Raw genomic sequence first — 27,928 nt, 5'->3', positions numbered from 1 at the left:
CTACAGGAGCGCCAACAACCACTCGACCAGGATGTTGTGTCAAAACAGCCACTCTTTCATGCCCCAAGTGACTCCCAACCTGGAAAGCAGCCACTGGACACTGAAGCCCCAAACTACAAAGCTAGAAGATGTTGTCCTCACCTCCCTCCCCTCAACATTTTTCTCTTGAGGGTAATCCATTTATAACTGGTAAAGCCAATTACCTTGGGTTGGAAACATAATAGCCACTTGGAAAGCGTTCGAGCGGGCAATTGGGCTCTTCAGACTTTTGAGGAGTGCAGGCCAGGTGAGGGGCGCCAGCACAGATGCACAGACATCTCTTAAGGAGGCCTGTGGCAGGCCTGTGATTAGCCACAGGTCTAAATTCGTGAGGAGGTAAGTGCAGATGAGGGGGAGCGGAGGAACACCTGAACCTGAATCTGCCACTCGGGCAGTTCCCAGAGCCTGGGGTGGGGCTGCAAACACCCTCTCCTGGGACTCCCGGGCCCATCCATCTGCCACCAGGAGGAGTGCCGCTCACCTTCATAGCACACAAAGGCCTTTCATGATTGCCTGGACCAGCACTCATAAACGTGGCTCTCCGAAGGCCGCCCTTTCCCCTTGCCCAACCATGTGGCTGGCGCAGGGAGGAAGAGAAGGAAGGAAAGTCGAGAGCCCCCCTGGAATGGATGAGGACCTAGGAGGTCATCAAATTTAACCCTCAGTACAAGCCCTGTAAGCAACAGCCAAGCAGCCCTGGGGCCAGGTCCTGCGGGGTGCACGCACCAGGACTCCTACCCAAACCAGGGGGCCTGCCCGGACTCGGGGGAAGCTGGCTGCAGACACAGCACTGTTCCTCCCTACCCGCGGCCACGCTTGCTCCCTGTCTCACCCTCCCATTCCCATGGACTTCAGGGAGCATCAGGAAAAGCCACAGACCAGCCACATTCAAGGTCAGAAGGTTATAAGGGTGTAGGAGTCTCCCCAGTTGGGGAGACACACGGAGCATGGGAGGAGGAGGAGACCAAATGCGCTGTCCTGGGACCCCCGCAGAAAGCCTCACACCACACGGGAAGTTCACTGGGTAGAAGCTAGTATTCCCACCGTAAAGGAAGGGAAACTGAAGTGCCAGCCAAGCTCCCAGGAACTTGCATGAACTCCCTCCACACACGTGCTCCCTGCCCTGCCCAAGCCGCACCAGGTAGGGTGCTCCCAATGGAGGCCGAGGGTGGGATGTGCCATGGCCCCACGAGCTCAGCCCCCACCGCGTCACCTGCACGATGCTCTCCGGCTCCCCGGGCCCCAACCCGCCTTGGTCCGCCAGCAGATCTTCCGCGCCTTCCGCGCCCTGGCCGGGCCGTGCTCTGCACCACAAGCGCCCAACGTTCCCAGCAAGGGCTCGGAGACGCAGGAAACCGACACACAGCCCCGCTCGGTGGCGCCCCCGAAGGGACTTCTTTGGGACCCCAACGCCGTAAGAGGCCTTTGTGGTCATCTCAACTTAGAGTCTGAAGTTATGAGAAAAGCTAGCTCTCCTCGGAAGGGAAAGAAGATTCCAATGGCTTTTGCCTCCAGGCCCATTTCTTCCTCAGGGGCTTCCTGGGGACGGGACGGCACACCTGTGTGCAGGCAGAAGCCCAACTCCCCCGGGGGCTTGACCAGCCTTCTTCTGAGTCCCTACCACACTTTACCTTGCCCTCAGGGGATGAATGGTATTTTGGGGGTTATCTCCCCATCTTCCGTTCAAGATCACGGACCATCTGGTGGCTCCTGTGTCCTCTGGTGCCAGCACAGTGCCTGGCCTAGAAGAAGTACTTGGCACAAGTCTGGGAACTAGCCTGGAAGGGCCCTCGAGCTCGTAGCCAACATGGCTGGGGAACTAGTCACACGAGCTGCGGTGGGGGTCCCTCTGCTTCCTAATAATTCTTACATCACCAGACTCAGATCTGAAGGACACAGGATACAGTCCTACATGGCCAGGGCACCGAAATCCCTCCTAAGCACCACAACCAGATAACAGATGAGAAGAACCAACAGCACCTATGAACTCATGTCAACGTGCATACACACTCTCGTACAAGCACACACTCTCCCAACTCGAGGGTCTAAAAGTCATTCTGATTCTGGGTGCCTGGGCAGCTCCATCCGTTAAGCATTGGGCTCTTGATTTCGGCTCAGGTTATGATTTTGAGGTCCTGGGATCAAGCTCCATGTTGAGCTCCCCCCTCACTGGGGAGCCTGCTTCCCCTTCCACCCCGCCCCCGCTCATGCTTTTTTTTTCTCTCTCTCTCAAATAAATAAATCTTTTTTCTTAAAAAAGATCTTATTTATTTATTTGACACAGAGAGGGAGACAGAAGCAGTCTCCTCGCTGAGCAGGGAGCCTGATGTAGGGCTCAATCCCAGGACTCTGGGATCATGACCTGAGCCAAAGGCAGACATTTAACCAACAGAGCCACTGAGGCACCCCTCAAAAAAAAATCTTAAAAAAAAAAGTCATTCTGATTCTGTGAACTCTGCTCTCTTCAGATGAGAAGCCCCCCTCAGGAGCTAGGCTCCTCCCCTTTCCCACTTTGCCCTAGACCTTGCCCAGCTTCCTGACCACCCTTCCTGGCCCCTGGGTCCTGCCTCCAGTGTGCCTGGCATCACAAAGATCATCAGGCCCAAGAAGATGATGCAGGAGCCTCCACATCGGAGAGAGAGACCCCAGGAGAAGTAGGGGTTCTGGTACTCAAACTGAGGAATGGAGAACAAGAAGAACCAGAAGAGAAGAGAAGAGAAGAAAGAGGGAGGAAGGGAAACCACTCAGGCATGAACATCTGGGGAGAAGGTTGGTTCTTGTGCCTCTGCCCTCCCTCCAGGCCATCTTGATGACACTAGTCATTCGCTGAGCACCAACTCTGTGCCAGGTTCTGAGGAAGGGGTTCAGAAACCTCCTGCCATCTCATCCTCATAACCCTGTGCAGAAGGTACTGCTTGCCCTATTATATGGGCCAGACAACTGAGGCCCGAGGAGGGGGCGCACCCTGCTCCCACCCCCCACGAGACAACTAGAGGGCTGCAATAGGAACCCTGGCCTAGCACCTTGGACCGTGCCCGGCACCCCCTGAGACCTCACGTGCTTGCCGGGTGAACAAACGGACGGCTGCACACACGGCTCCACCTGGAAGAAGAAAGGGGCGACTGAACGGCTCGGAGGCGGCAGCAGAGTGGCGTGCTTCGCAGCTGTGCCCTGTGGCTGGCCCAGAGCCACCCAGCTGGCCCAGGCCCCGGCCGCCCCTGAGCCGCGGCTGACACACTTTGGCAAGGGAGGCCACCAGAGCTGTCACATCATTCACCAACATGCCCATCAAGTGTATTCAGTTCTCTTCAACCCGCATTGGCATTTTAATTACTGTTGGGTAAACTAATTTGTACAAATGAAGGCCAGGTTGCCTAATAGAATATGCAAGCTCTCTGACCTCTGACAGGCACTGACACGAGATACAAAGGCCGCCGAGGAAGGCTTTTTATCTGAGCCTTATTACTCTCTATTACTCCAATTAGTCAGGCTCCAGTGCTCCTAATTGGAGGAAAAATTGCAATTAAATCAATTTTTGATGGGCTGCAAGTGGGCTCCCGAACCGCCCTGCTTGTGAAACAGTGATATTATAGCGGCAAAGGTCACGGGCCCCATCGGCACCTGGGCCCCCCCCACCCCCCGAGTTCCCGCGGCCCCCTCTGAAAATGCCTCAAGGAAACCCTGGCCCCTCTGTTGGCGTGGCCGGCAAGGGTGGGAAGGAGGGAGTCATTAGAACATGTCAGGTCTCATTGCGGTGGCCGCCATCTGCTAACCTGCGCCACTGACATCATCACAGCAGCTCGTCCCCAAGCAGGAATGCAGCGGGAAGGTCACACAGACTGGCTGGGCTAGGGCAGCCGGGAGCAGGAGTGCAGTGACAGTGCTGGGAGGGAGGGCCAGGGGAGTGGGAGCAGGAGGGCAAGGAAAGTCAGGAAGGGGACAGACACAGGCCAGGGCTGGTGAGTGCAAGGCCTCCAGCTCCCAATGGGTCACCACGGGCCACCCAAGGGGAAGGGAAATTTATGTGTCTGGGAAGGGGAGGAAGAGGCAAAGAAATCTTGTTCTCTCTCCAGCAAACATCCCACACTGCAGTTAGGGAAACAGCCTCCTGAAGGCTGTACACAAGACTAGAAGGCTGAGGGGCACATCAGGAGCACACTGGGGGGCTCACCATCCACAGGAGCACCTGAGTAGAAGGGCTGGGGGGTGCCAGAACTAAAGCTGTATGACCAGGGAGGGGATGGTAAATAAAACTTTGTTCATCAAACGAGGACAAAAAGACCAAGAGGCCTATCTGAAGCTTGAACGCGTCAAGTTTAAGGCAAGAAGGTCCATTTCACATAGCAACTGGCATACCATTATCTCAAAGAAATGGTAGAGATAGAAAATATCAACTCAAAAGCCAACTTCATGAATGACTGAACCAAAATGGGTTAACAGAGAAGGGAGGCCTTCAAGGGGTCAAGACCAAAAATATATTAAGTAAATGATGGTCCATGTACTTAATGGAATATTACACAGCCATTTAAAATGATGGTCCTGGGCAGCCCGGATGGCTCAGCAGTCTAGCACCGCCTTCAGCCCAGGGCATGATCCTGGAATCCGGGGATCAAGCCCCACGTTGGGCTCCCTGCGTGGAGCCTGCTTCTCCCACTTCCTGTGTCTCTGCCTCTCTCTATCTCTCATGAATGAATTAATGAAATCTTAAAAAAAAAAAAACAGTGACTGGATCCAAAAGCAGGTCCAGCTCCTACAAAAAAAATAAAATAAATAAAATAAAATGATGGTCCTAAAGGGTACAGGCAAGGTGCTTAAGATACTATTACAAGAAAAAAAGTAAAGGATAAACAGCCCTAGTGCAACTATTTTCTAAAAGCCTATGCATAGGAAAGGAAAGAGCGGAAAGGAACATGCTTAGATGCTTAAAGTGATTATATTTGGGCAGTAGAGTAATTAACAATTCTTTCTTCTAAATTTTATTTTCCAAATCTTCTTTAATGAGTAGGTACTACTTTTTAAAGGGAAAAACATATCATTTATGCCTTGTAAGGGAAAATACAACATAACTGGACACCCCTATCTACTAAACCATGGCCAAGAGCAGGTAACCCAATAGAAAAAACCTGCTAGAGCAGGTGTCAGCAATGGCACACCTTGGACTGAAGCTTTGGGATTGACCAGAGGCCCGAGGTTAGTCAGGAAGCCTACAGTAGGCCTCTTTCCTCCCAACTAGGCACTGACCATTAAGGAGCAAGATCAACTCCTGATTGTGATAGCTGGAGAGGCCTGGAACACCCTGCTCAGTACACACTCACACACACTCACATACGTACACACACTTCTCTTAGCTCAAGTGCATCAAGACAGGATGGTGCAAGTGGCCATCCAGAAGGTCAGGCTCTAGACAGAGTGTCCAGAGGCTGGGTCTGTCTAGAGCCTGGGCTCCAGTGTTCCTACTCCCACTGCAACCATAACAAACAAGGGCCAACAAAGCAAGTCTGCTGCGACTCCATGGATGAGGGCAGTCCTACAGCTGGAAAATGCCTCCAAAGAAACACACATGGTCATTTTCCATTGTACCAATGGCAAAAGCTCAGCCTGACCAAGGATGGAAGATCCCGGCCCAGGTTAGAGAAGAGGAATCTTGAAGTAGCTCCTCCCAAATGTACACATTCCACTCAAGAAGTAGGAACTTAGAAAAACTTGAATAATGGAAGGACAGAATAACAGAGAGGAAAAATGAAGGACACCAAAAACAAGAACTCACTGTGCAATCTATGAATTAAACAAGATGTGCTGGGGCTGCAGGGAGAAGAGCTTCTATGCTCTATTTTCCATCTGCATGGCCTCTAAACACAAGAACTGCTCCATCGATCCTGAGAGGAAGGAATGGCATATATGTTCCAGTGCTGAAGGACAAGCTGGCTGGGTCAGACTTACTGAGAAATGATGACACAAGATCCACACAACTGTGGCATGGGAAAAGTAGAGATCAGGGTGGTTATTATTTGCAGACAATATAATTGCCTACTGAGAAAATCCAAAACACTAAACCAAAAAAATGATTATACTGAATAGCAGGGTTAGCATGCTGTGTACACAGTGAAAAGGGGCACAGCCTCAGGGCTCCTGGCTCTACCACCTAGTAAGTATACGATCTTGGACAAGTTATTTAACCTCTCTGAAACCCAGCTTCTTTATCTGTGAAACAGAAATAATAATAGTAGCTAGACATGGGCTTGTTGTAAAAATGACAGGAGATAGGATACGTAAGCAGTGTGTGACACAGAGCAAATACCCGCAAATGTTAGCTATTATTATACATGAACAATCACCAACCAAAATCTAACTAGAAATCCATTCACAAAAAGGAATTAAAAAATTGTAAAGTAGCCAAAAATAAACCTAACAAAACCCCAAAAACACTGCCAACAAAAAATAAGATAGGCCCATATGAAAAACAAGCCATAAAGCTTTACTGAAGGACATAGGATTACTGAATAAGTAGAAAAATATACCACATTCCTGGTCTCAGATCTAAACTGTCCCTTCTTCCTTAATTAATCTATAAATTCAATACAGTCCCATCCAAACAAGATTTTTTACTTAATCAATGGATTCTAAAATTCATCTGGAAGGGGAAATGCACAGGAATAACCAAGAGATTTTTTTTTTTTAAGAACAGAAGGTTTTTTAAAAAAGATTTTATTTGGGGGGCATCTGGTGGCTCAGTTGGTTGGGCATCCAACTCTTGATTTTGGCTCAGGTCAGGATCTCAGGGTTGCTAGATCAAGCCCCACCTCAGGCTCTGGGCTCAGTGGAGAGTGTTCTTGAGATTCTCTCTCTCTCTCTCTCTTTCAATCTCTCCCTCCCTCCACTCCTCCCCCCACTCTCTTGCTGTCTCTCTCAAATAAATAAATAAATCTTTAAAAAAAGGATTTTTTAAAAAGATTTTATTTATTCATGAAAGACACAGAGAGAGAGAGAGGTAGAGACACAGGCAGAGGGAGAAGCAGGCTCCACGCAAGGAGCCTGATGCGGGATTCAATCCCGGGACTCCAGGATCACGCCCCGGGCCAAAGGCAGGCGCTAAACCACTGAGCCACCCAGGGATTCCCTAAAAAAAAAAGATTTTTAAGTAATGTCTAAACCCAGTAGCGGGGGGCGGGGAGGGGTAGCTTGAACTCATATCTCTGAGATCAAGAGTCACATGATCCACTGACTGAGCCAGCCAGGTGCCCCAAGAAAGAAATTATATCAAACATACTCTAAAGTTGCAGTATTATGTTCATGCTGCAACAAATAATCAATGGATTAGAATAAGAATCCAAAGCTATACCCATATATTTGTAAGGAATTAGTAAATCCTAAGCATGGCTTTTTTTTTTTTTTTTTAAGGTTTTATTCATCTATTCACGAGAGACACACAGAGAGAGGCAGAGACATAGGCAGAGGGAGGAGAAGCAGGCTCCATGCAGCGAGCCCAATATGGGACATGATCCTGGGACTCTAGGATCACAACCCAAGCCAAAGGCAGACGCTCAACCACTGAGCCACCCTGGTGTCCCTTAAACATGGCTTTTAAAGATAGTCAATGAAGAGTGAACCAATCAGTAAAGGATAGAAACACCACAAAATACACATTTGAAAAGAAGATAAAATTAGAGCACTACCTCAGAGCAGACCTCAATTCCAACTGGACTAAGGAGATAAACTTTTTCAAAAGCTACATGAAAGACCATAAAAGTATTAGAAGAAAATACAGAAGATCCTTTAAAATCTTGGAGGGGGAAAGACATTTTTAAGAAGAAACTAAACTCTGAAGCCATAAAGAGGACAGAACTCCTCTCCAAACAACCAAACTTTCACATGACAGAAGACATTATCAATGTCGGCTGAAAGGAATTACCAAATATATATAATAGTCAAAATGTTCATACCCAGAACATATCAAGAAATCTTATAATTCACAAAGGGAAAAGATAGATTAATGAACAAAAAATTTTAAATAATTTATCAAAAATTACACGTGGCCAAGAAACATATAAAGCTCCCAGTAATCAAATAATTACAAGTTAGACCAATAGCAACAATGGCTACATACACTTCTAGAGCATTTACCATGTGCCAGGCACTGTTTTAAGCTCATTATATGTGTATATTAGTTTGTTTAACTCTTGAAATATTCCTACATATTTGATGATAGTTTTCCAGGTATAATAATAGTATAGTAATTACATTTTTTACAGCATCACCACCTTTCAGAATACATGATGAAATATTTATTTTTATAACATTTGCTTCACAAAACTACAGAAGGGGTAGTATATGGGGAATACTCAAGAAACAGGATCGGCTAAGAGTTGGCAATTATTTTACTGCTATATATTTTGAAATTTTCCATAAGAAATAGTTTTTTTAAGTTACTATGAGATATCAACTACCAGTGTCATTCATTCCCTTTCACAGATGAGAAAATTGAAGTTTAGAGAGGTTACATAACTCACCGAGGTCATACAACTACTACGTGGAAGGACTCAGGACTTGACCTCAGCCAGGTAGGCTCAAGTCCAGCTCATTATCACTCTTCTATAATCACTCCCAACATTAACTAATTTTTTACCCATCAGAGAAGCAAAAATTTTCTTAAAAAAAAGAACTGGGGGCACCTGGACAGTTCAGTCAGTTAAACGACCGAGTCTTGGTTTCAGCTCAGGCTGTGATCTCAGAGTCATGAGATTGAGCCCTGCGCTGGGCTTCACACTTAGCATAGAGTCTGCTTGGGACTCTCTCTCCCTCTGCCCCTCCTCCTCACTCTCTCTTGCGTGCGCGCGTGCTCTCACTCTCTCTCAAATAAATAAACAAATCTTAAAAAAAAGAAACCTGGAGGGCCTGGGCAGCACAGTTTACCCAACTACCTTCGGCTCAGGTCATGATCCTGGGGTCCTAAGATCCAGCTCCCTGCTCAGTGGAGAGCCTGCTTCCTTCTCCCTCTGCTGCCCCTGCTTGTACTTGCTCTCTCTCTCTCTCAAATAAATAGAATCTTAAAAACCCCACAAAACCCCTGATATTATCCACTCCTGCTAAGTCTAAGAGGAAATAGGTACTTGTATACATTGTTTGTGGGTGTATATATTCTGATACTGTCCAACTAGAGGGCAACTGGCAGCATCTAAAAACTTTTAAAGGCACCTACCCTTCAACCCAGCAAGTCTCTTCTAAGATCCTTAGAAGGATCTTTCCTAGAAAAACACCTGACCACATCCACTGAGGCCAGACAAGCTCTGGTGTTTTTTCAGGTTTGCTGATGAACATGAGTAGCTGGCATGTGAATAGGGGCATGAGGTGGGAGGATGATGGGAACCATTAAGATCGACTGGGCCTCCACAAACAGAAGAGAGCAGAGCTCGCCTGGAGAACTGCTCAGATAAGCTAGACATAAACACGTTTATTTTAAAATCTAATTCCTTCTAAACATACTCTCACATTAACAAACCACAGAGGGACCTTGAAACTCAGAGTTAATCCAGATTTGGGCAGGCACATTAAGTATTTATTACACCAACAGAGAAGAGAGATGAGGTCAGGTCAAAGAAAAATTTGTGTGACCTATGGTTTCTGAGGCCTTACATCCCTGACCTGCTGTCATATTTAGGCCCCACACTGGAGTCCCTAGAGATGGACCTGGCTCTTATTTTTATTCTCAGTATTCCACAGGAGAATGTGAGAAGCACCAATGTCATTTTCATGTGACAAGCATCAAAGCATAATCAAGACCTTCTAGAAAAAGGTTCTTTCTGATGAAACAAAAGTCAGGAGAGCCCATACACATGACCCACCCACAAGACTGTGTAGCCTTTCCTCATCCAATGGCCTCATAACTCTAGCAAGGCTTAAAAGAGAAACTCTTAATGACCCACCAGTGAAAAAGAGTCCCATGGTGTCATACAGGGAAGTAGAGGGTGTAAGTGTCAACCTATGGATTCCCTGACACCATCTGCATCCCTGGACCCCTTCCCTTTCACCAAAACAAGGCAGGGGCAGGGGAAGTGAAACACTATACTCCTCAACCTTGTCTGATGGCTGTGGTATGTTCCACCATCACCTGGAAGGCTATGGTGGAGGGAGGTGGTGGTTGAGGAGAGGGAAGGGGGGGTGGTCATGGAGGTCGACAGGCCAGTAGGGCCTGCTGTGCATTGTAAATTATACACAGTAGGGCTTCAGAAGTATGACCCATGACAAGAAAAGAGAGGTGTCTATGTACACAGTAGGTGAAGTCTAACCCTCAAGAAAGGAGGACTCTGTTGCAGAGGAGGGCCAGCAGCAGACCGTGGTGTGCAAATCCAACCAGGAACTAGTGTCCCCTACTTCTAACAGGAGAAAAGGACCCAGAGTCCTTGCTTTGGCCACACAGACTGAGCCTTACATTACAGGGAGAAGTGAGAAGTCAGGGTAGCAGAGAAGGCCCCGGAGGTCCTTTCCTGGAAGACTTCCATCACAGGGCTTTGCAGAAGGCAGAGTTCCAAGGAACCTTCTCATTTCAGATCTGTTAGCAGCAGCAGGAATCTTGACCTGAACTTTGTTCCTCCCCAAGATTTCCCACCCTCTTGCCCACAGCACAGGGGAGGAGAGGCAGGAATCTGTCTTCCATCCTTTTCAGCAAGGAAAACTGTACTCCCTGGAGTGTCATTCAGGCCTCCTGCTGGTTGTTTCCCTCTGTGGGAGGCTCAGCCAGGTCAACCCCTGTCATCCCAGGCCCTGGCCCCAGACTGTCCTCTCTGCCCGGTGGCATAATGCTGGGCCACTCACTGTTCAGGTGTCTAACATCACGTACCACAGCCAGATCCTTTCCCCCACACAGGTTAGGAGGGTGGCAGGTTTTTGTAAGGATGCCATTAACAGCTTCCAGAGGAGGAATCTCTCATCAGTAGAGCAGTGACAAAATGAGGAAGAGGAGGTGAGAGGCTGTAGTTGGACAGTTCTCTCCAGACTCTTGGTTTGAGAGCTGGTGGCCAAGGCTCTGAGTTTGGTCACTATCCACGCACTAATGCCATTCACATAAATACTTTGGGGCCAGATGTCACGGAGTAATTTGGCCTTCTGAAAACAATATTGATCCCATTGTTCTGTCTGCCCTATAATCTCCCTCTCCGTATGTGTGATTCCTGAGAGACCTCCTCCTTGGCCACACTTAATGGATCAAGGGGTAGGCAACTGACCCAACTTGGGCCAATGAGTCTCTGCCCTGGGATTTTGGGAAGCCCATCATTCTCCATGACTTAAACCATGTGCCAAACTCAGGGGCTCTTGGCAGCCCCAGAATAAGCTGGTAAGTGGGTAGGGGAGGGGGGAAAGGCATGGAGGTCGAGGAAGAAACAAAGATGAGCACCTCAAAAGGATAAAGTTCCTGCTGCACCATAGCCTCCATCCAGGTCCAGCCATTCCTGGGCCCAGCTGTATTTGGGCTCCTCCTTGGGCTTGGTTGCTCAGCTTTACCCTTGGGTTTCATGAGCCAAACATCCCCCGCTTTATTTAAGCTACTGTGGATTTGGTTTCTGTCACTTACCAACACAGAGCCCCTGTTCAGTAGCTGCTGAGCTTCCCCTAATCTGAATGTTCCTCACTGACAGATGCACAACAGGCTCTGCCAGGCACCTACTGGACACCGTGAGGCCTGGTCGAAGATACCTCAGCCATGGAAGCCATAGCCAGTGTGTCTACTAGAGCAGATAAAGCAGGGCAGCACAGATTGGCCTGCGACTTCGAAAGGGGATGAAGTGGTCTCTTACCCTGAGGCCCAAGGAGAGTGCTGGGAAAAAAGTCTTCTCTCCCATTTCCAGGGAAAGATGGGGAGGTGGTCTGGACAAAAGCAGATAATAAAGGCATCTGGCTGGCTCAGCCAAAAGGAGCATGTAACTCTTGATTTTGGGGTCGTGAGTTCAAGCCCCACATTGGGTGTAGAGCTTACTTAAAAAAAAATTTTTTTTTTTTTTTTAAAGAACAGATAATAAAGATGTGCTTGAGGGACTGGATGATCCTTTCGAAGGCAGAAAGGCCTGAGGCTTCTTGGATCCCTGTTGACAGGCTAAGAAGAGTACAAGTCCTGCCTGAACTTACAAGGCACCTCTGCTGGGCCAGCGCCTGGGGCCCTTGGGGTGCCAGCTGCCTGATGGGGTGCTCATTAGAAGATGTGGTCCAGGTATCTAGCAGACCTGAATTACAGGTGCACACAGAACAATGGTAAAATGGAGAGGAGAACTTGGAGGTTGATTCTCTTTTCTCTTTATGTGTGTCTGAGAATTTTCAAAAATAAAAATTTGAAAATACATACACTCACACACATACAACAGTAACACCTTGTAACCCCAAGCAACCTCTTTGTTGCAGCTCCTTTTCTTTCTTCCCACTCTGACTCAGTACTAACAGCCCCCAAAGTGAGGGGAAAAGAAATCTGGCCATATGAGCAACTCAAATATTTCACTGCTGGTTCTCTCTGAGTGACACTCAAAATGCAGGAGGAACCAAGCAGGAAACCCACATATAGCAGGTACACCTTTTTCTTTCTTTCTTTTTTTTTTTTTTAAAGATTTTAATTATTTATTCATGAGAGACACAGAGAGAGAGAGAGAGAGAGAGAGAGAGGCAGAGACAGGCAGAGGGAGAAGCAGGCTCCATGCAGGGACCCTGATGTGGGACTCGATCCCAGGACTCCAGGACCACGCCCTGGGCCGAAGGCAGGCGCTAAACCACTGAGCCACCCAGGGATCCCCAACCTTTTTGTTAAAAAACAAAAACCAGAAATAAAACAAGAAAGACTCCATGCATACCTAAAAGAGTCCCCCAAATCTCTCTCACTTTTTTATTTTTTTAAGATTTTATTTATTTATTCATGAGAGACACATACACAGAGAGAGAGAGAGGCAGAGAGAGAAGCAGGCACCACGCAGGGAGCCTGATGTGGGACTCGATCCCGGAACTCCAGGATCACACCCTGGGCCGAAGGCAGGTGCCAAACCAATGAGCCACCCAGGGATCCCCCCTCTTGCTCTTTTTAATGAAGCTGGACCTAGGTCAGGAAATCATCTAAAGTCAAAAATCAGAAACCAGGTATGAAGAAACCAAGGCCCATTCATGGAAAACCAGATTCTGTAGCATAAAATAATAAACGATATCATATGTCCTATAAAAACTCTATAAATACACCACCATATATTCCGTAAATAGACATGTGTATATGTGCTGATGCATGTCTACCTATATCTCTCTACATAAAAAATCTGAAGCAAAACATTACATGTATTTGAGCTTCATGTTCCTCTGAAGACTCATCTCCTTACAGGTAGCCCTGTAGCCAGCAGCCAGCCTATTCCTATTCCTCTCTGAGCTATTCAATACCCTCCCCAAGACCCTCAAATTCCAACCAGCCCCTGCTCTTTATAAAGCCTCACCTCCATGCTCCTGTTCAGGACTTTGTCAACAGCCCTCGCCTCCCCACTGCCAGCCTGCAGGCACCAAATTCTACCTCCTAAGGCCCCCTGGTAGGCAAATAACTTGGCATATTTATTTTCTGGGAAAAGTCAACCCCTCAATGTTTAATTTCACCTCTTTGGAACACTGGAATAATGTTCCAATAATAATAATCATGAGCCACAGGGAAGCACTGGGGCCAAGGCAGTAGCTGACTCAGCGCCATGCCCACCATCGGCGCCACCAGGTCCTCCCTTGATGTACCAAGATTCGGAGCAGGCTGGGATGTGGCACCTATGCTACCTGTGATCTGTGGGTATACACATGCATACGCACCTGTAAACCACCACATCATAGACTTCTGATAGAAAAATCTACTTCCCTCCCCACCATCTTCCCCAGATTAGATCAGATCACCTTGTCTTTCCACCTAGTGTTTCTCATCAGAAATTGAAGATTGGGGGGGATTGCCAAGTGGAAACTCTCACCTTAAGGTGTATCAGCCAAGTTAGATACCAAGAAAGTATGTGCCAGGCCACTGATTTCTTTCCCATTGAGTCTCCACATCTCACCCCAACCTGAGCAACACAAGGAAGAACACAGTAGAGATGTGCATATCCATCATTGCTGCCCCCCAGCTCTTTCGGAGCCCAGGGCCAGTGGGTGGCTGCTGGCCATTCAGCCCTCAGCTGCTGCCTGTCAGAGGTGGAAAGCTATGCCGTGGCTCAACTCCCAGGTGCTGGTATTTGGCTCCTGGGAGGAGAGAGAACATGGGCCCAGTCACAGCCTTGGGAAGAGGTGCAGGCCCAGCGGGGTTGTCTTGGCCTCACCACCCTGTGCTGAGAAGGCACATGTAAGTGCACGCACACATGCACACACACAGACACAGCCTGTGTTTGCTCCCTTTGGTAAGGGGGCACCCAGGATGCCACCCACGTACTTACACGGACACACCCACTGCCATTGCTCAAGGTTTCCACTCCTGAGGAGGACAGGAAAGCAGGTCCGTGGCCACACTCACGTCCCACACATACATACCCAACTGCACGACCTGTGAGCACGGCGCCCACAGGAGTCTCTACCCAGTCTCACTGGGCAGTTGTGATTTTTAGCCAGCCCAGGTGTTAAGCCATTTTGTCCCCCGTGGCCCTGTCTCTGTCCCTCCCCCTGCCCTCCCGTGGTAAGTGCTTTCAGGCCACACAATGAGTAGGAGGAGGAGAAACATTTCTATTGAGGAAGGCGTTTTGTTGTTTCATCCCAAGGGAGGGGCAGGGTAGGGAAGGGGGAGACCCACAAATTTCTAATAAGCAGTTTTTCTCCTCAAAGCTAAAATGATTTTCTTTAATTGCTTAGTGGGAACAGTTTATCATGGGGGTCTCTGCCCCCCCCCCCAAGCCTAATTGACTTACTGAAGTTTAACAGGGGCTTTCACCTGGAGAGACTGTAATTATTCCCCCCATCCCACATTCGTACCTGGACTCTCCCCACAGGGGGCCTTTGTTCCCCCTAAATACAGCAGTGACACAAATGTCCTCAGCAGCAGGGGAACACAGGGAAGTGGTAATTTTCAGCCCAGCGCAATTAGCTGAGGGCTTTTCAGCCTTCCCAGTGAATGGTAGGGAAAGTTCGGCTTGTGGGAATGGTGAGCCAGGCTGCTCTGTGCAAGTCAAACAAAAGAGGCCTCTGAATTGGGCCCCATGGTGAGCCAGACCAGAGCTGGTGGGGGCAGCTGGGACTGGAGCCTGGACGAGGGACCTACATCAACACCCACCCAATCCGAGTCTTCTGGTCAGGGCCAGTGGCCCCAGAGAGCTAGATTTCTGGGAGGTAGAGGCACGCAGGATGATATCATTGACTTGCACCTAGCACCACAGCCCTTTATTTATGATGCAAAGAATAGGGAAAGAGTGTTAGAGCTGGGGGAGGATGAGCTGGGGCGGAGGGCCACAGTGCTATGTCTGTCCGGCTGTCCCCAAAGGGCCTGGGGCTGGAGCTCACATTGCATTTTAGGCCTTCATGGATACCTCCGGGTTGGGAAGCTCTCCTGGGGACCAAGACAGGGAGACCCAGGGCTCCTTGAACACTCATGTCTACTATTGCTATCACAGCAGCCCCTACCGCCCAGCTAAGCAGAGGTAAAACATCCCTCTGCTCAGGGTGGCTTCAAGGCTAGAGAGGCACAGGTTAAGGGCAGCCAAGGCTTATCTGAGGTCACTGCTGAGGTGCCCAAAGACCAGAAATGTGGGCTCCAGCAGTGGAAATAACCGCTGATCCAGGAGCAAACAGGTCTGCCAGTCTCTCAGGACTAGCCCTTAGGAGAGCCCTGATCCTGGAGCCAGGAGAGAAAGAAGCAGTTCTGGAAAAAGTGAAAATGAGAACCAGAAACAGAAGGGCTGGTGGATAAACGAACTGTGCATGGGTGAGAGAATGAGGAACGGAGGTTGCTGCCAGGCGAGAACACCCAGGACAGAGGCCAGGGTAGGCACCGAGGCGGGCAGCACCGTGGCGCAAGGGAAGGACGGAGAGCGGGGGTACAGGAGGCTGGCATCCAGTGCCAGCTCAGCTGCTCACAAGCTGGCTCACCTCTGGCAAGCCGAGAACCTCCTGGGACCTCACATGTCTCTGTAAAATGGGAAACAGAACAATGTTTTCTAATTTGTTTAAAAAGCAACAGAAAACTTGTGTGAGCTAGCATCTCTGAGAGATTTACAAAACTGGAAATGGCTGGGGGTGCGGTGCTATTCCATGTTAGCAGAAGTAGGGTATGGGGGAAGCCCACCCAAGTTGCCTCCATTCCTCCTGCCTTTGACACAGACCTTCAGCGCCCTGTCTGCAAACCCCAGAAACAGATCGTCCCCAGGCCTCCTCCGCAACTAACACTCCAATCCAGCAGAACCTGGGACTGATGAAAAGGAACAAAGGCTGAACTGCCCACAGCACACATACTCTCTGCAGCCCTGCCTTCCCACTGCCCCCAGTCCCTTCAGCAGGAGTGGGACTGTACTGGCCAGCCTCACCACACACAATGGAGTCAGAGAGCCCAAGTGAACTGGATTCAGGGGCAACAGTGGCCAGGAACAGTTGGAGCAGCTTGGCACATGGCTTATAGGAGGTGGTCAGGTCAAATTTAGTGCATGTTTATCCAACCTTGAGATCTACCCACAAATACTATCACAATAGGTCATGCTACTGCCACCCTGCTCCTTCACTGGCCTGGGCTGCTAGGAACCACTGTTCCTGCCCTCAAGCAGGCAACAGAGGTTCAAAGTGATTCTCTAGAGAAGAGTCTACAAAGTAAAGGGTGGCTAGTCCAAACACCCACAATTCAGAGACATGAAAGCAGACCCTCCCCTCATACCCCACTACTCCTGAAACAGCCTCATCCCTCTGGGAGCAGCCCAGACCAACAAACAGCAGGGGACAAGCAGCCTGTTGCTTAGAACAGCTGGTCTGGCTTCTGTGCTCCCATCTCCCACTGCCTCTTCATCAGTCCCTGGGTCCCACCTACCCAGGCTGCCCTCCCCCACAGGTGGGAGATGGTGGTCTGGGGCTGCCTGGCCCTCTCACGAACAAGGCCTTGCCTGGGTCATTCCTGAACTGGAAGCAGAGAGGGGGCCTCGTCCCTTCAACAAGCACAGGAGTGTACCCATGCCAGCCCTGTGCTATGGTCTCCAGTGCTCAGGAACAAAAGCAGAACTCACAGAGGCCTGCCCTTAGGCAGCTGAAGGTCCAGCCAGAGAGAGTCAAGTCTTCAATGGATACAAATGCAATGAAACGCCGGGACACCTGCACCCTGATGTTTCTAGCAGCAATGGCCACGATAGCCAAACTGTGGAAGGAGCCTCGGTGTCCAACGAAAGATGAATGGATAAAGAAGATGTGGTTTATGTATACAATGGAATATTACTCAGCTATTAGAAATGACAAATACCCACCATTTGCTTCAACGTGGATGGAACTGGAAGGTATTATGCTGAGTGAAGTAAGTCAGTCGGAGAAGGACAAACATTATATGTTCTCATTCATTTGGGGAATATAAATAATAGTGAAAGGGAAAATAAGGGAAGGGAGAAGAAATGTGTGGGAAATATCAGAAAGGGAGACAGAACGTAAAGACTGCTAACTCTGGGAAACGAACTAGGGGTGGTAGAAGGGGAGGAGGGCGGGGGGGTGGGAGTGAATGGGTGACGGGCACTGGGTGTTATTCTGTATGTTAGTAAATTGAACACCAATAAAAAAATAAATTAAAAAAAAACATTAAAAAAAAAAATCAGAAGACATTCAAGACCATTAACAAGTTCTAGTCCCAAAGGAGAGTGAGATCCCCCAGCCCCCAGGCTGGGAAGGCAGATAGTGTAGCACAGTAGTTAAAAAGCATGAATTCTGGAATCAGATGCTGGGGCTCAACCCCTGAGCGCCTCAGCATCCAGATTTGACTTTAGGCATGTTTTTTTTTTTTTTTTAAGATTTATTTATTTATGATAGACATAGAGAGAGAGAGAGAGAGGCAGAGACACAGGAGGAGGGAGAAGCAGGCTCCATGCCGGGAGCCCAACGTGGGACTCGATCCCGGGACTCGATCCCGGGGCTCGATCCCGGGGCTCCAGGATCGCGCCCCAGGCCAAAGGCAGGTGCTAAACCGCTGAGCCACCCAGGGATCCCCTGACTTTAGGCATGTTAAATAAGCTATCTTAGGCCTCAGTTTCCTTCCTTGGAAGCGGGTGGTGGGGAATCTTCCCTGTCTGGGAGGATTAAAGGAACTATAAAGTGTTCAGCACAGCACTTGGCATTTAGCTGCCATCATTGTCCCCATCACTGGCCAGGCAACACAGAGCCACTGAGGACTCCCAGGTCAGAAGTAGCCTGTGTAAAAAGACCCTACCTCATTCCCCTCCTGAAGAAGTGCCAAGTACTAGGCAAGAAGACAGATGCTGGGTTCACTGTCCCCATTCTGCAGACCGCTTCAGAAAGCTACTAGCCTGTGCTGATGACAGACTGGACAAATTTAACCTGGCCAGGGCCACAGGAGAACCTGAGCCAGCCAGAGGCCCGAAAGGGGCAGACTGGAATTTGCACCCCCTTAAACTGACCACAGCCCCCTCCGTGCTGTCCCGCCCCTCACTCTGCCATCAGCCTGCTGGCTGGAATGTGGGAGCCCCTGTGCCAGAAGGACCAGGCCAGGCAGGAGGCCTGGAGGCACAGGTGGTTCTCAGAGGAGATCCCTGGGCTCCAGAAAGCAGTTCCCCCACAAGCGCAACAAAGCTGGGGCTTGTTGTCGGTCAAGGCGCCTTTGCTTGTTTGGGCTGCGGCCCAGCTGGTGGGGCAGCCGGGGCAGGCCGGGGGATGCAGAACCGGGGGGGTGGGGGGCAACCAGCGCTTTTGGCACCAGCTTCCTTCTTTCCTGGGTTTCTCACTTTGTTCGGCATGGCAACCCAAAGGAGGCTGGGGAAAGCACTTTTCACTGCCCAGCAAATAAAGCCACAGGGAAAGGGAAAAGGATGAAAGGTTTGGGGGTTTTAAATTTTGGTTTTGGGGTATTTAGTTGGTTTGAAAAAATAATAAAGGTAAGTTGTTTCTGCAATCCAATTAATTTCAAACCCAGGATTCAGATCATAAATAGCCAACGGTGATCCCATAGCACCTAACACCTATCATCCCTCTTCTGAGACTTCAAGTCTCAGTGGTACCAGAGTTGGTCCCAAGAGGCCTGGAAGGGAGTTGGAGTTTTTGGTGTTGTGTGTGTGTGTGTGTGTGTGTGTGTGTTTGCTTTTTTTTTTTTTTTTTTTTTTTTAACTTCTTGGTAGGGGATGGGGCATAAGTAGCTTCAGTCCTAGCACAAAACTCTGGGACCTCAAGCTCCCAGCTCCCCAGGTCCACACATACCCATGTGGTCCTGCCAGTCAAAATATGCATGACTTTCAGATGGAGGCTTGACACCAGGGGCTGCCAGAGTTCACTTATTCCCAAGAATCAGGTTCTCCGGGCCCCAGCTTTAGGCAAGGCCCCCTATAACTTGCAAAGGAGATGCCAATGGTTTCCTTCATTGTCTCTAGGATGAGAGCCCTCACCCACAGGTCATCCTAGCTTTGGTTGCTCCCTTCCACTGGGCCTCCAAGCACTGACTCCAGACCTTCCCTGGTCCTACTACCTTAGAGGATGAGTGGAAGGACTATTCTCACATCTCTCTGGAACAGGAGAAGTTTTCATCCAGATCTTTCAGGACATTGGACCTGGGAGCCCCTCCCTGAGCAGCTGCCCGCACAGCCCACCCACTTCCAGAGTACAGCCCAAACACCTCATGCCCCCACCCCATGCTTGCTTTGAGACAGGTGATTTCTGATGGCATGTTTTTATCATGCCTTATTGAAATCACAAACTATAAAAAGCATGGATTTTGAAAACACTAAGATACCAAAAAGCTCCCTTGATTAGAAGTTTCCCGTCTTTCACACTAAGCCACTTGGGATGGGATACAAATCTTTTAGAAGAATGAAAACGAGTGTCACAAATCTGCAAGCACCCTTGACAGTGGTGTGGGTCCCTGATTTACTGGCTCGGTGGCTCCCCTCACTTCAGGCTCTCATTGCTCCGTGGTATCTGTGCCAAGTATGGGACACTGTTAGCTGCTGATCTGAGATCTCCTCGAGTCACAGGTTTCTAGAGAAAACCAACTCCCCTCTCCTGTCCCAACACTCTGCTCCCTCTGTAGAAAAGCCAAGGAGTTGACCCTGATGAGAAACTCAGAAGCCTCAGGTCAGTGGCAGGCAACCTGCACGGGCCTCAGCCCCCTGCTACCTCCAGGGCTCCTGCCTTCTCGGCTCATGTTCTGCACTTGTCCACAGCCACCTGCAGGGACTTGCTCAAGAGGTGCACAGTTTCTCCCAGAAAACATTTCCTTGCCCACTGCTACCAATAAAAGGAAAATTCAGAGAAAAGGAACCCCAAGGGGAAGCCTGGGCAAAAGATGAGCTAGAAGGGTGACAAAACTTCAGGAAACACAGTGACCGCCTGAAACTCCAGGCCCAGGCTCCCGGCCCCCCTCGGTGCTCCAGGGAGAAGATAAAGAAAGCCAGTGGCTTTAAGAACCCACCTACGTGTGCACTCACTTATGCTGATGTGCCTTCTTGAGAGGACCCTGTCCCAGGAGAAGCAGGCACATCCATGCGAAGTCAGGAAAGTGCAAGGCAGAGGGACCCACAGGTGCCATCGCCATTTCAGGAAAGCTTGCTTTGGCTTGGGGTGGGCACCCAGAGGCCAAGGAATCTGACACACACCTTCAGCCCCACGGGGATGGGGGATGGATATATACAGAGCTGGGAACCCAAAGGCTGAGACCCTGTGCCTGCAAATGAAAAAGCAGCACGAGCTACTTATCACTCAGCCAATGGTGAGGAGGTGTCAACTACTGCCTCCGTTCATCCATCCCCTCTTGTCCCAGAAGTGGGAAGTACACAGGGGGATACTTTTCCATCTTTGGGAGGGAGCTAAAATTGGGTACGGGGGAGGCAGAGGGAAACAGTACATCCTGGGGTGCTGGGTGAGCTCCCAAGTCCTAGGCGCACCTAGGCACCAGGGAGGTCCCAGGCCACGGAATGAAGGGATTAGGCCTCCATCAGGATTTAGGTCCACCAGCCCCAGGAAGACAGCCTGTATACTGGGAGTCCTCAGGGAGGCTGAGCTAAGCAGACACTTGTGGTAGAAGCAAAGGATGGTTTGGGAGGAAGCAAAACCTCCAGGCCTTTGATGAAGTCACAGCAAGCTATGATTCTAAATGAGATTTTGTACCCATGTTCTTGGTACCACAGCCATGGGAGATAGCTCTCCCATGACAAAATGGGATCTTCTTTCAGCTGCCCTGAGAACACTGAACACCAGATAATCTAACTGACTAGACAAAACCTAGATATGTCACTTCTTTGAGCAAGGACCCCCGATCAGAATTCTCTTGGGATGGATTATACTTTGGACATGAGCCCTGGGGCGGCAGCACAACAGCAGCAAAAGCAGCAGGAAAAAGAGTCAGAAGTTCAGAGCCAAGGTCACCTGACTCATTCGGATCATCCTCCATGGACAGGACCAAGCCACCCTTCTGCCTGGACAAAAGTTAATATCCCAGTTCAAGGCCAGCATTCCCCAGCCCTTTCCCGGCCCCAAAGAACAAGGTCCCGTGCATCCTGGAAACAACAGTCATGTCAGACTATGATGCTGCATCTGAATTCCACCATTTTGGACTTTTACTTCAAAAGTTAAAGTAGTCAAATATCAGGTCTTCCAGGAAGGTGGGGTTTCTAATAGATATTTTTCTTAACATTCCAAATCCTTCAATCTTAGTTCCAGAAGTGAGGTGGCCACCTTCACCAGGGCTTTTTCATTTCTCTATTGTCACAGAGGGAGAGAGGCCTCTAGGTACCCTCCCGCTGTCCACCTCTCTCCTACCTTGCTCCAAACTTGGCTTCAAATCCCTGGGTGCTGCAAAAAGTTGCCAAGAGCAATTCCTGCCTCTCCCACAATCTAAACACGATTATACTTTTAAAGAGAGAAAAACAGTCTGGGGATCCCCAGAGAGGTCAGCTGTACTCTTCCCCCTTGTAAGGAAGCTTAATAACAAAATGTCCTGCACTCCAGTTATAGTAAGAGATGCTCATTTTCTCCAGCTGAACATTCCCTATAGATAGATCTAATTTGTTTCCATGCTTCTACCTCCTTCCTCCATTAAGTTTGCACTTAAAGGTTGTGATCTGTTGTGCCCTCCCAGCCAGGCCCCGACAGGGCAGCCTGGGAGATAGGGGGAGGGGACAGTGCTTTTGATAACCCTGGAGCCCCAGCCTGACCATTCCTAACACCCCTCCCCTCCATTATCACATCCATACACATAAGCCGCATCCCTTTTAGGCTCTTTATGAGCCGTCCACAAGATGGAAGAAAAGGGAGGGGAGAACAGCAATTGGAAAAGTGAAGGGAAAAGAAGAGTAAATGGAAAAAGGGAGAGGGTGAGCATCGCCAGGAATGCCTATTTCTCAACGAAGGAAATGTTCTCTGCCACACGGTGGCCCAGAGTAGGAGCTGTTCTTTACTGGTGGGCCCCTCTGGGACTCAGGCCCCTCGTAGGCCTTGGAGTTCCAGCTGCTTTCCCCTCGTCAGGCCTGGCAGGGGCACTGGCCCCAATTCCCGAGACAGTCTGAAGGGTGCCAAGAGCAGCATAGAAGAGACGCTGTGCTCAGGGAACCTTGGCAGGATGCCTCCCCGGGGCCACCTCATCTCAGGGGCCAGCCCACATCCCTGCCTTCTGATCCATATGGAAAGTGAGGACACAGTCCCCTTTCTAAAAACCTGACTCCTCAGACCTGGCCATGGTGGTGGGTGGGGGGCAGGTCCTTACCCACCGGCTCCCTGACTCAGAGGTATCCCTGCATTTCCCTCTCCCCAGAAGGAGAGCAGATCACATCAAGGCCGCTGCTCCCAGTGTCTCCTCCTCCTAGAGGCAGAGTATACATCTCTCTCAGCAAGGCCGGGGGCTCAGAATGGGTAAAGACACTTTCCCCCAACTCCTGATGCAGCGAGATAAATGGTAAAGACAAAACTTCCCGTCGGATGGTCCCCAAAGGTCCTACCTGTGAGGGGGCCCTGTTCTCCTCACTGGGAACATGCCTCCCATCCTGTTCCTGAGGTTCTAGGGACTTTTCCCTCAAGCGCTGGAGAGGAGCCTTTGCAACTTGCCAATGTTCTCCCAGACGCCGGCCTCCTTTCTGTCTGGTCCTGTTCTCTTCTGAACCTTACCAGTCCTGGGCAGTCGTCTGCAGCAGATTTGTTGCTCTCCCATGGCCCCTCCTGCCTGCCCCCACCTCCCCAAATCCCTGCAGACAAGGCCCTGCCCTGACTCCCTGAGGCTCACAATCTGTGCTTCTGCCAGAATCAGTCACAAGGGGGGTGTAACTCATTTCAAGCTGGCAGCCCTACATGGTAGAACTAACTGCCCCCCTCGAGGGGGGGGGCAGGCGAGCGTGTGCCCGAGCATCCCAAGGCGCTCTTGCTTTCTAGGCACCCCACAGTGGTCTGCGACAGACACATGGATGGGGAGACCCTCTGCCAGCCAGAGTTGGCATCTCCCCCTACCTCTCAAATCTGCCACTTGCCTCTAGGGCCGAAGACCCTCCAAGAAGAAGAGGCCCTGCAAGACAAAGACTCAAGGCCCCCCAGCCTGGCCTCTCAGCCCGACACAGGCCCGCATTAAAATCAACACTCCGTGAACACACAAAACTGACAGGGCAGAGGGGGAGCACACATTGGATACAAAGATCGGGCTCTCGGGAGACGCGGCCTGTTGGTCTCCCATGTTAGCTCCGAGCCACTAAGCGCAGGGTGGGAAAGAACGCCATCGCGGTGGCAAGCTCCCGCCTGGGCTGGGGCTCAGCAGCCTTTTCACGGGGAAGATGCCTCTGCCTAGAAAAAAAAATGCAAGCATTGTGTGGGGACCATTAATGCGTGCGCCTCTGCACATTCCTTCGAGAAGCAGGAGCACACTAGTCCCTGAGCCCCCGGCCCGGTGCCCCAGCGATTGTCCAGGCCTGGAACACACTGCACATGCCACCTGGTCCTTCCCCCCAGGGCCCCCCGGCTCTGTGAGCGGTGGGAAGGGGCCCGCCAAACACCCTGGCTTCATTGTGCCCCAGAAAGGGGGGGACTAATTACTTGCCTATACTCTGGAGCGCCCAGGGAGAAAACAGAGGCCCATGGGGTGGAGAGGGTGGGAAATGGGGGTGGGGGGCTTGAAGACTGGAGAGAGAAAGCCACGGGATACATTTCAAAGTTTCTCTAGCAATTTGGGGGTGGGGGAAAGAAAGCCTGGTCCTGACGTGAAATCATACAGAGGTCAGGGCTGGGTCTCCCACCCTTGTGAGAAAGTGGTGAATCGGGGACGGTTTATCAAACGATCATTTTTTTCTTTTGAAACTGGGAGGCAGCAGCCTGGACAATTCTGCAGATGTGCTTGATGAGTTAGGGACAAAAATGGCCCTTCTATGCCCCCCTCCTCCCCTCCTTCTATAAGGGCTCCCGTCGGGGGTGGCTTCTCCCTCCACTGCCTCCCGGGCCCTCCCCTCCCTTCTTCTGTGGTCAGCTGAGACCCCCACCCACTGCTTGCTTTTGTACTCTTGGCCTCTGGACATACTGACAGGGGCCTTTATGAGACCCCAATCAAGACCCCCGTGTCACAGGTACCTAGTAGAGACACCAGACCTTTTCAAACAAGGGACAACAAGGAAAATCGGCGGGCCCATTGTCTCTCCTCTGTGCTAAGTGAGATGAAAGGGACCCGCAGCCCCCTCCCCACAGCCCGCCTGCCAATCACCTCTAGTTATTAAGGTCACAATGTGTAAATTCTTTTGACCTGCACCTAATCAAAGATTCACCGGCCCTTTCAAATCCGAATGGGGAGGAGGGGAGAGATTTCCCTCCCATAAACCCAGCAAACTCTCCCTCAATAAAATTTCTCTCTCTGATTCCTTCTCTGCTTCCCATCTCCACCCCCTCGCTTCTCCGCACTCCGCCCTCCTCACCACCAGCTTCAAACACAGATGACGAGCCCCGTGGAATTACTACCCTAAAGAACCTGGGGAGGATTTGAAAGTTTCTGTTTAGTTCCCTTTAAAGAAAGATTTCAGACAGGCACAGTGGCCCAAGCAAGCCCAGAACCTGGGCAGCCTCTGTGGCTCCCATGCCAAATCACTCCAAATGGCAAAGTGGTCACTTGGCTTCTTACTCTCTCCTCACTTGGCCCCTTGCTTTGCCCCGAACACCATTATGCATGGAGCAAACAACATGGAAGAAAACCAGAGATGACACTCCCCTCACTTTGTCACTTAGCACCTCTAGCTCAGCTGCTAGATGATTACCAAGCCCAAAGTAGGCTGCCCTCAAGGGAAATAGCCATAGGGAAGAGCAGAGAATAGAACAAGAGCCAGAGGAAAGAATTTGAGAGAAAGCAAAATTTAGATTTTACTGTAGTTTGGAAAGTACAAAATGCTTAAATCAAGCAAGGAGAATAAAATGCTTGCAACTCTCCACACATTGATATTAACGCTATGCATTTTTACCAAATCTGTCCTATGGGTCACGTAGAATGGGGAGGATCAATTAATTTATGTAAGTTGTCCATGGTTGACTCTCCCTGGATACGTTACTTTCTCCCAGCTCCTATGTTCTCCTGCCTCTCTGAGCTTTCCTTTGGTGCTAATCCTTTGTGGTATTTCAGCTGTTGTCTCCAAGCCATGTCTGAGCTCCAGGCCACCATGTCTGGCTGTCACTGGTTACAGCTACCTGTCTGTCCCGTTACTGCCTCAAACCAATAGGTCTGAGACAGAACTCAGTCTGGTCAAAACCAGGCTCCCCTTCAGTTACCAGGCTCAGGGAGGAACTCACATGGGTCCCTTCCCTCTCCACCACACATAGCCATGAATGCAGAGTTATTCCTGAATCCAAGGTGGTCTTCCCACTCTCGCTGGGAGCCCAGACCCTTACTGTTAACGTACCAAACTCCTGAAAAAGTAGCCCACCAGCCTCAGGCCCTCCCCCAAAACATCCTACATACTGTGGAGCCACGTTAATCCTGTAACTGCTTCAATGTGGTCACAAGTCTTTCAAGGGCTTCCACCATCCTCAGGTTAAAGTCCAAGTGCTCCTCAAAGCCTCTAAAACCATGCCCCAAATGTCCCCTCCAGTCTCACTGCCCACCACTCCTTTACATAAACCCTCCACCCCTATCAGCCAGATTGGTATCCTCTGAACCCCCAAACTTACAATGGGCTTCCGCCCATCCCCTCCCATACCCCCATGCCTCAAGTTCCCTCCTGCAATGTAGACAGAACCACCCTTAAGTCCTACTTCAAATTCTATGTCACCCAGGATGCCTGAGTAGCTCAGTGGTTGAGCGTCTGCCTTTGGCCCGGGGCGTGATCCTGGCATCCTGGGATCGAGTACTGGATCGGGCTCCTTGCATAGAGCCTGCTTCTCCCTCTGCCTGTGTCTCTGCCTCTCTCTCTCTGTGTCTCTCATGAATAAATAAATAAATCTTTTTTAAAAAAATTTCATGTCATCCAGAAAGCTCCCTGCATTTTACTCAAAGGCTACTGCTTTCCTCCAATTTCCTGTCAATAATCCCAGCAGTTGACGCCACTCACGCTGGATTATCTACTGAGATGAATCGTTCTCTGAGTACATACACTGTTTTCCCAACCAGACTAAGCTCCTGGGTAGTAAAAACTGACTCCTGGGCTTCATACTCCCTGTGTGACATTGCACATAGCAGCATTCTCAAAACATCTACAAGGCAGGCACCCAGAGACATGCATCACACAGGAAAACAGTTCTGAGTTTACACTACCTTTTTTAAAAATTCCAATATTTTAGCTTATTTCTTTCCCACAAAAGATCCCAAGCATGAAACCATGCAGAATGCTGCAAAAGTTCAAGTAAAGAGGGACCTTTTCAAGGTGACAGAAATATTCTAAACTGAATTGTGATGATGGTTGTATAACTCTGTAACTTTACCAAAAATCATGGAATTGTATATTTAAATTGTCTCTTAAAATGGGCAAGTTTTATGGTGTGTAAATTAGACTTCACACAACTGTTCAAAATAAAAAACTAAATGTAGGTCCATGCAACCTTAATTTAAATAACTATGTAAAGATAAAAAGAAAGATTCTTTCCGTAGTTCCCGATGCTGAAATGGATATTTAAATGCCCTTTACAAAAAAAAATAAAAAATAAAAAAATAAATAAATGCCCTTTACGTTTGTGCTCATTACAAAAAATTTAAATGCAAAAAAAAGGGGGGGGGGAAGGTGGGCAGAAATCCACCACATAAGAAATAACTCTGAAAAGATAGTCAAATAATTCTTATAACTATTTTGTGATCTTTTTTCATTCAATAATATGTTAGGATATCTTTCAGGGTTGATAGATACCTGTCTCATCATCCTTTCAGTGGCACCATGGGCTTCTACTGGGTGAACATACCATGAAATATTCAACAACACCCCTATTATTGGATATTTATGTGTTCTCCACATAAGTCTTCATACATGCATCATGCACACTTGTCTGATTGTTGTCTTAGGATAAATTCCTAGATGTGGAATTTATGTGTCAAAAGGTTTTCATGTTTTTATTTGGGTACTCATTGCCAAGCTAATGAAATTTTAAAACTCTAACTTTCCCTCTTATTCCTGGATCCGCCCTTACCCGCCTGCAAAGGATTTTCCTGGCCACAGACCTCTAACAAGTGGAAGAATCCTTTGAATAATCTATTTTTTTTTTCCTGTTAATTTTTTGTTTTTATTCTCAACCACAGCTCACCCTGGATACTAGTGAGAGTCAAGCTGGCCAACACATTAACCCATGAGTCTCTCTCGACCCAATGTTA

General features: G+C 49.4%; 1 protein-coding gene across 2 annotated transcripts in view; it reads right to left on the bottom strand.

Moving 5' to 3' along the window:
• The window catches only part of FBXW4 (F-box and WD repeat domain containing 4), a 116,860-nt gene that overhangs the window by 13,380 nt on the left and 75,552 nt on the right, over positions 1-27,928 (bottom strand). The window lies entirely within an intron of this gene.

The sequence above is a fragment of the Canis aureus genome, chromosome 29 (genome assembly GCF_053574225.1).
Source record: "Canis aureus isolate CA01 chromosome 29, VMU_Caureus_v.1.0, whole genome shotgun sequence".
Lineage (NCBI taxonomy): Eukaryota > Metazoa > Chordata > Mammalia > Carnivora > Canidae > Canis > Canis aureus.
The sequence above is the reverse complement of the archived record's forward strand: the minus strand, read 5'-3'. Positions and strand labels throughout refer to the sequence as shown.